The sequence below is a fragment of the Lathyrus oleraceus genome, chromosome 6, assembly GCF_024323335.1.
Source record: "Lathyrus oleraceus cultivar Zhongwan6 chromosome 6, CAAS_Psat_ZW6_1.0, whole genome shotgun sequence".
NCBI lineage: Eukaryota > Viridiplantae > Streptophyta > Magnoliopsida > Fabales > Fabaceae > Lathyrus > Lathyrus oleraceus.
Window position 1 is genome coordinate 495,165,296 of NC_066584.1, and position 8,621 is coordinate 495,173,916.

The 8,621-nt window shown below is 40.9% G+C and overlaps 1 non-coding gene across 1 annotated transcript; it reads left to right on the forward strand.

The window, feature by feature from the left end:
- Positions 1 to 7,173: 7,173 nt before the first annotated feature.
- Positions 7,174 to 7,280, forward strand: LOC127099180 (small nucleolar RNA R71). Its single transcript, XR_007793720.1, has one exon. It is a non-coding gene; the product is annotated as a small nucleolar RNA R71 (small nucleolar RNA).
- Positions 7,281 to 8,621: the final 1,341 nt, after the last annotated feature.

Below are 8,621 nucleotides of genomic sequence, written 5' to 3' on the forward strand. Positions count from 1 at the left end.
ATAGGAGTAGGAACTCAGAAATTCCAGGGCCAGCGCTTCGTAGGTTGGTTGCGGTGTGGTACACAGCTGCGTTAGGATGGAGTTTTTCAGCATCCACTCCACGCCCTCCAAAAGTCCTAGCTCCGTCAGGCATTCATTATCAACATACCTCGTAGCTTGAACGGAGCGTTGATAGAACTTGAGGTAGTTGTCTCTTTGGCGTTCGCCGACTTCTCCATTTCGGAATACGACGGTTGAAAGGTCAGGAGCAACTCTTTCTTGACGGGCCATTAATAAGATGTATGAAACTTTTGGTGTTGGTGGATGAGATGGAATATTGTGAGTTAACGCTTGAAAAAAATGTAAAGAATTGAATAATGGAGAGCAGAATGGTATGAGAGTGGTGATTGATGAGGAAGAAGAGAGGAAGAGCGTCTGCATTTATAGGCGAGCTCTCTGGAGTTCGTGACGGTCGTCACAAGGGTGTGACAGTCGTCATGCACAACGGGTGTGTAACGGTCGTCTGCAACAGTCAGATGCTCGTAATGGTCATTTGCATGTCGTGTGACGATCGTGGTAGATCCGTAACGGTCGTCACGTCTGTGAGATGGGCGTCACCCTATATGTGACGGTCGTCACACGCTGATTTTCAATTTTCTCATCAAAGGTCGCAGAATGATAACAGTATAATATGATAGCTGAGAAATTAAACTTAAAAGCATAAATGAATAAATAAATAAATAAATGGATAAGCAGAAATAAATGAATAGCAATTAATTTAATAAATTGAAATTAAATGTAACATAGGAAAAAAAATAGTAACGATAACATAACAAACAAAAGTAATAAAAGCAGTGACCCATTGCTTAGTGCGAGTAGGAGAAATCAGTGGTCAGTAGTATTAGCCACGGTTTTGTCCCAATGCAGCAACAACTTCGTTCAGGTGATGAAACTGCTCGACGGCTATATCCATCAGGCCTAAGATATCAAAGCGCATGATCTTTATCTCTTCTTTCATAATTGTGATGTCAGCTTGGAAACCATTCAGACGGGTGAGAAGCATGGCAAGATTATCAGCATATGATGGAGGAACCGGTTCATCAATGTTATAGTAGTTGGGAGGTGTTTCAGGATCAGATTCTTCTACATGGATAGGGTCATTGATATACTCATATTTGGGCGGTGTCTCGGGAGGCGAAGGTGGATCAATAGAGTGTTCATCTAGGTCATAAAGTCAGTTACTACGGTTGTGAACACTCGTTCTCTCATGGTTAGGCAAGGTAAATAGTTGGACCACTTAGTTATTGATTAGATAATCAAAAGTATCCGGCCCAAGGTTGCCTATGATTCTACGGTTAAGGCAAAATTTGATATCCATGGGTCGGATGTTTCCAAATGGTACATGCTCGTAAAGTGGGCGTCTAAGTCCGATGGCGTCTGCTATCATGGTAACTAAGCCACCTATGATTATTGGGGTACGGTTGTTCTTAACAAGGGGAACAAATCTCTCCATCATGAATGTCACGATATTGACATGTCGACCTTGATCGACACATAGCAAGATGAAAAGTTCATCGCGGGACACTATGATGTTGTTTTCTTCCTTACCAAACAGGGTGTGGGCCAATATTTTATGGAAGTATCGGATAGCAGGGTTATGGATCATTTGTGAGTGAATCTCAATCGGGTTTGGGTTTGAGTCTCCAGTTAAGCTACCCCAAAAGTCATCTAGGTCGATGTCATCGATTAGTTCCTCCTGGCGGGTAATAAAGACGAAAGGGCCACTAGGAAATCCTAGGAGGTCAACAAGGTCTCGACGGTTATAGGTGAAGTCCATGCTAAACAGCCTAAAGGATATCAACCCTTTGTTAAGTCCGTAACCATGCTCGGGGTTGTATACCAGGGAGCTAAGGAATTCTAAGGTTAGTTCAGGGTACGTGACAAACCATCTCTTAATGGTTGCGTTCTCCCACCCAAGCTGGTTAAACATAAATAAGATGCTATCTCGGATACCTAACTTATCCATGGTAGGTCCATCATAATATATGGTCAATGCCATATCCTTCCGAGCTAGATAATCATACCTCCTTCTTTGAACTCTGCCTCTAAAAACTGTCTCTACTTGTTGCATGATGAAAGTAAGTAACTAACTAGTTAGTAATTTTCCTGTTTATCAGTATCCAATATGTCTAAGTTAGTAACTAGAAGCGACAAGAATGACTGCAAAGAATCAAGAAGAGGGGAGCAAAAAATAAAGAAGAAAATCAAAGAAGGAAAATAGTTCGTAACAAGGATAACAAAAAAAAAGGGGTGGGTTGTCTCCTACTAAGCACTTTGTTTAATGTCGTAAGTTCGACAGTAGCGTCGCGGTGTACTAGGTTTGGGGTTGAGCGGGCAGCTCTATGAGTCTGAGACTGTTCGAATAGTCTCTATTTTCAATATTATGATAATGCTTTAGTCGCTGTCAGTTTACTATAAAAGGGTCACTATTCCTACCTTTTATTTCTATCGCACCGCTTTTGAGGACTTTGGTGATCTCGAAAGGGTCGGACCACCTAGATTTGAGTTTTCCTGGAAAAAGTTTAAGTCTTGAATTGAATAGTAGCACCACGTCGCTGACATTAAACTCCTTCCTAGAAATGCGTTTGTCATGCCATCTTTTGGTTCACTCTTTGTAGATCCTGGCATTCTCGTAGGCGTCCAATCTCAGCTCTTCTAATTCATGAATGTCCAAAATCTGTTTCTCGCCTGCGGAAGTATAATTTATATTTAGGATCTTAATTGCCCAATATGCTTTGTGTTCTAATTCCACAGGGAGGTGGCATGATTTACCATAGACTAGTTTGAAGGGTGGGGTTCCTATTGGGGTTTTGTAAGCCGTCCTGTAGGTCCACAGAGCTTCGTTTAGTTTGATGACCAGTCTTTTCTGGATATTCCTACGGTCTTCTCTAGAATTTGTTTGATTTCTTGATTCAAGACTTCGAATTGCCCGCTAGTTTGTGGATGATACGGTGTTGCTACACGGTGTCAGACTCCATACTTCAGAAGAAGTTTTCCAAAGATATTCGATATGAAGTGGGATCCACCGTCACTAACTACTAATTTTGGCACACCGAATCTGGGAAAGATAATGTTCTTGAATAACTTGATCACTACTCGTGTGTCATTTATTGGAGAAGCTACAACCTCCATCCATTTTGAAACATAGTCGACAACAACGAGTATGTATTTATTACCAGAAGAAGGTGGGAATGGTCCCATGAAGTCAATCCCCCATACGTTGAAGACTTCCACTTCTAAGATTCCCGTTTGTGGCATTTCATCGTGTCTTGAGATGTTGCCAGTGCGTTGGCACTAGTCGCATTTTATAACCGCATTATGGACGTTTTTCCATAGAGTATGCCAAAAGAGGCCTGATTGTAGGATCTTAGTGCATGTCTTTGAGGTACTTGCATGCCCTCCATAGGGAGCGGAATGGCAATGAGAGATTATATCATCTATTTTATCCTCAGGAACACATCGACGGAAAATACCGTCGGTACCTCTTTTGAAAAGCAGAGGTTCATCCCAGTAGTACTGTTTTAGATCGTGAAAGAATTTCTTCTTTTGTTGGTAAGATAGGTTCGGTGGAAGTACTCCGACAGCTAGGTAGTTGATAAAATCAGCATACCACGGTAGAGTTGCATTCACATGTATTTCTTCCATGGATTCGGTATCGTTTAATGTTAGTTTAGACATATCGCTTTCCATTTGGGCTATGAGTCGTTCGTAAGGGAAATCATCGTTAATTGGAATTTGTTCAGGTTTATTCCCTTCGATTCGTGATAAGTGGTCCGTTACTACGTTTTCAGTACCTTTCTTATCTTTTATCTCTAAGTCAAATTCTTGTAAGAGCAGGATCCATCTTAAAAGTCTTGGTTTGGCATCCTTCTTACTTAGCAGATATCTAATAACGGCGTGGTCGGTATAGATGATAATTTTTGCCCCTACTAGGTAGGAACAGAATTTGTCCAAGGCGAACACGACGGCTAGAAGTTCCTTTTCAGTGGTGGCGTAGTTCATTTGGGCTGGATCTAGTGCTCTGCTCGCATAGTAAATAGCATGAAGCTTCTTATCCTTTCTTTGTCCTAGTATTGCGCCTACTGCGTAATCACTCGCATCGCACATGATTTCGAAAGGTAATCTCCAGTCAGGTGGTTGCATTATGGGTGCGGTGATTAAAGATGTTTTTAGTTGGTTGAACGTTGTTAAGCATTTTTCGTCAAAGATGAAATCAGCATCTTTCATTAATAAACCTGTAAGTGGCTTGGTAATTTTCGAGAAATCTTTAATGAAACGTCGGTAGAAACCGGCGTGTCCTAGAAAGCTTCGTATTTCTCGTACGGTTTTCGGAGGTTGAAGGTTCTCTATGATTTCAATCTTAGCTTTGTCTACTTCAATTCCTCTGTCAGATACCATGTGACCTAACACGATTCCTTGTTGAACCATGAAATGGTATTTCTCCCAGTTTAAAACAAGGTTTACTTTCACGCATCTTTCGAGTGCCATTTCAAGGTTTGATAGACATCCTTCAAAACTCTGCCCACAAACAGAAAAATCGTCCATAAAGACTTCCATGATGTCGTCTATAAAATCGGTGAAGATTGCCATCATGCATCTTTGAAATGTTGCGGGAGCGTTGCATAGTCCAAATGACATTCGTCAGTAAGCGAATGTACCATAAGGGCATGTGAAGGTAGTCTTTTCTTGGTTGTCAGGATGGATTGGGATTTGAAAGAATCCTGAATAACCGTCTAGATAGCAGAAGTGAGAATGTTTAGCCAATCGTTCAAGCATTTGGTCAATGAAGGGTAGAGGGAAATGATCTTTTCGAGTGGCTTTGTTTAGTTTTCTACAGTCGATGCACATTCTACTTCCGGTCATAACTCTTTGTGCTATAGATTCACCCTTTTCGTTCTTAACGACTGTAACACCCCCTTTTTTGGGTACTACATGAACGAGACTAACCCATTGACTATCGGAGATCGGGTATATGATTCCAGCATCTAGAAGTTTCTTTACTTCATCCTTGACTACCGTACTTAGGATTGGGTTGATCCTTCTCTGGTGTTCTCTAGAGGTTTTACAATCTTCCTCCAGCATGATGTGATGCATACAGATAGAAGGACTTATTCCTTTTAGATCGACGATGTTATATCCTAACGCAGTTGGATATTTCCTTAGGACCTCTAGTAATTTCTCAGTTTCCATCTATCCCAAGTCAGCGTTGACTGTTACTGGTCTTTTCAGTTCAATGTCTAGGAATTTGTATCTTAGGTTCTTTGGTAGTTCTTTTAGTTCCAAGTCAGGTTTCTTTGGGCATGGCATGTGGTTAGGTGTAAGTGCTAAGCATTCTCTTAGACTTTCGTTTTGGTATGGTTCATGCCAATTTCGTCTTCAAAGATTGGAGGGATTTGGATTTTCATTATATCAGAGTATGTGGTTTCTTGCATCTCCATCTCTCTCACGCACTCGTCTATGACATCGAGTAGATAACAGGTATCGTCTATAGCTGGCGCTTGTAAGAATTGTGTTAAGATGAATTCAACCTTTCCCTCTCTAACTTCGAATGTTAGCTTACCTCTCTTTACGTCTATTATGGCTCCGGCGGTTGCCAAGAATGGCCTTCCTAGTATGATAGGTGTACTGGCATCTTCTTTGATGTCCATGATTATGAAGTCTGTAGGAATGTAAAATTGTCCTACACGTACTGGGATATTCTGTAGTATACGGACAGGATATTTGATTGAGCGGTCAGCTAATTGGACAAACATCTTGGTCGGTCTTAATTCTCCCATACTGAGCCTTTTACAGATAGTTAAGGGCATTACACTAATGTCGGCTCCTAGATCGCATAGAGCTTTGTCTATGACGAATTTTCTAATGACACAGGGTATGGAGAAATTACCTGGGTCTTTTAGTTTGGGAGGCATGTTATTTTGGATTATTACGCTACACTCGACAGTAAGTGTAACTGTTTCGTTATCCTCAATCTTTTTCTTATTGGATAGGATTTCCTTAAGAAATTTGGCATAGGAGGGCATTTGTGTGATGGCTTCTGTAAAGGGTATCGTGATGTTTAGTTGCTTCAGAAGTTCAACAAGTTTCCTAAATTGACTTGTAGTTTTAGAACTTATGAGTCTTTAGGGATACAGAATGGGTGGTTTATAAGGAGGTGAAGGCGCATAAGGTTTCTCTTTCTCTTCGGCCTCTTGGGTTTTATCTTCTATTTCCTTTGGTTCATTCACCTGCTCAGTTGAGGTTTTGTCTGGTTTTTGGTACATGGCAGGGTTTGGGAGTCTTGGATCTACGGGTCCGTCTACTTCTTTTCCACTCCTCAGTATAATGACATTTGCATGTCCGTTTGGATTAGGTTGCGGTTGTCCAGGAAATGTTCCAGCTGGAGCGGCTGTAGATGCTTGATGTTGAGCCACTTGTGAAATCTGTGTTTCAAGCATTTTATTGTGGGTGGCTAAGGTGTCTACTTTGTTCGCTAGTTGTTTAAGTTGCTCACTAGTATGTATGTTTTTGTTCAAGAAGTCTTTGTTTGTCTGAGCTTGGATAGCTATGAAGCTTTCCATCATTAATTCGAGATTTGACTTCCTAGGCATGTTAGGAGCATTATTAGCTGGCTTTTGATATCCAGGCGGAACAACTGGTGCTTGGCCAAGTGCATATAGGGCATTGTTATTCTTATACGAGAAATTAGGATGGTTTTTCCAACCTGGGTTGTAGGTATTCGAATAGGGATTTTCTTGTGTGTAATTCACTTGATCGGTTGGGACTCCTGCTAATATTTGACATTCTTGTGCAGTGTGTCTAGGGTTTCCACATAACTCACAGTTTGGAGTTACAGCAGCCGCGGTGGCTGCGGGTGGTATAGTCAAGTTGTCTAATTTTTGAACAAGGGCATCTACCTTTGCATGAACATGGTCAAGGCTACTGATTTCGTACATTCCACCCTTTGTCTGGGACTTTTCCACTGGAGTTCTTTCACCTTCCCATTGGCAATGATTTTGGGCCATGTTTTCAATGAGTTGATAGGCTTCATTGTATGGCTTATCCATAAGTGCACCGCCCACGGCAGCGTCTACTGTCAGTCTTGTGTTATATAGAAGCCCATTGTAAAATGTGTGAATGATCACCCAGTCTTCGAGACCGTGATGTGGACATATCCTCATCATGTCCTTGTATCTCTCTCATGCTTCGTATAGAGATTCCACATCGTTTTGCCTGAATTCGTTGATTTGAGCTCTCAGCATAGCAGTTTAGCTCGGCGGAAAATATCGGGATAAGAAAACGTTCTTTAGTTCTTCCCATGTTGTAACGGAGTTGGATGGCAAGGATTGCAACCAAGCCCAAGCTCTGTCTCTTAGTGAGAAAGGAAAGAGGCGCAGTCTTATCACATCTTGAGATACACCATTCGCCTTTACAGTGTCTGCGTACTGCACAAACTTGGTCAGGTGTTCATTAGGATCGCCCATAGGATTTCGAGCAAATTGATGTTGTTGAACGACTGATAATAGTGAGGGTTTCAGCTCGAAATCATTTCGATTGATAGCGGGGGCAACAATGTTGTTGTGAGGTTCTTGTTGGGACGGGGTAGCGTAGAATTTAAGAGGACAATTATGTGGTCCTTCTTCAGCCATGGTTGGTTTTTCTTCTGGTTTATGAGGAGAGAAGATATCGGGAATATCATACTTTTGTTGATATTCTTGTATTCGGCGTCTTACGTATAAAAAACGCTCTAATTCTTGGACTGGTGGTGCTAAGTTATCGCCTTGTAAGCGAGTACTTGGCATACAATCGGGGAAATAAGGGAGAGTAAATTAGTTTTATTTTTACCTTAGTCTATACCGTGCAACGAAAGAATCGCACTATTCGACTAAAATAGGTCCCCGGCAACAACGCCAAAAACTTGATGCTTGTCGTAACTATATATAAAATGTAGTCTATCGGGTACTTGACTGCAAGTGCACAGTCCAGTCGCTTTAGTTTTAAAAGATATCGATCCCACAGGGACCTATGGTCAAACTAGTGTTGCTAACATCACTATGTTTAGCTAAGGGAATGATTAGTAGAAGTTTGGGGGTAAAATAGTAAATCTAAGGGAAATTTAGTTTTAAGAAAGAATTGATGGAAGGAATCAGTATGCAATGCATTAATTGTCAGGGATTCGATAAGTCACCGGTGAATAGTTTAAATGCCAAATATCTCTCAGTAGAAAATATTTATTTAAAAGGCTTTATCTCACACTCTCGTGATTGTTGATTCGGCCCATAGCTTTAAGTCAGAATGTACGCTCTCGCTGTCCCATTTGAAGTTAAAATTACTTTTTGAAAATAAATAAGTTCTAATTGCTTTTAAAGTGCTCTCGCTGTTTTTAAACTCAATGCCTAATTTTTACTATCCAACTCGAGCCTCACGCTCTCGCGATTGTTGGTTCTCACCTTAGTTAATTTCCCACTCTCGTGGAAAAACCGTATTAAATAGCTTCTCATGCTTTTGTGATAAAGTTAATTAAATTTAAATTAAAAACCTCGGCCTAAAAGATTGTGTGAGAAAAAGAGTTTTCACCGATTATTATTAAATCCCATCAAATT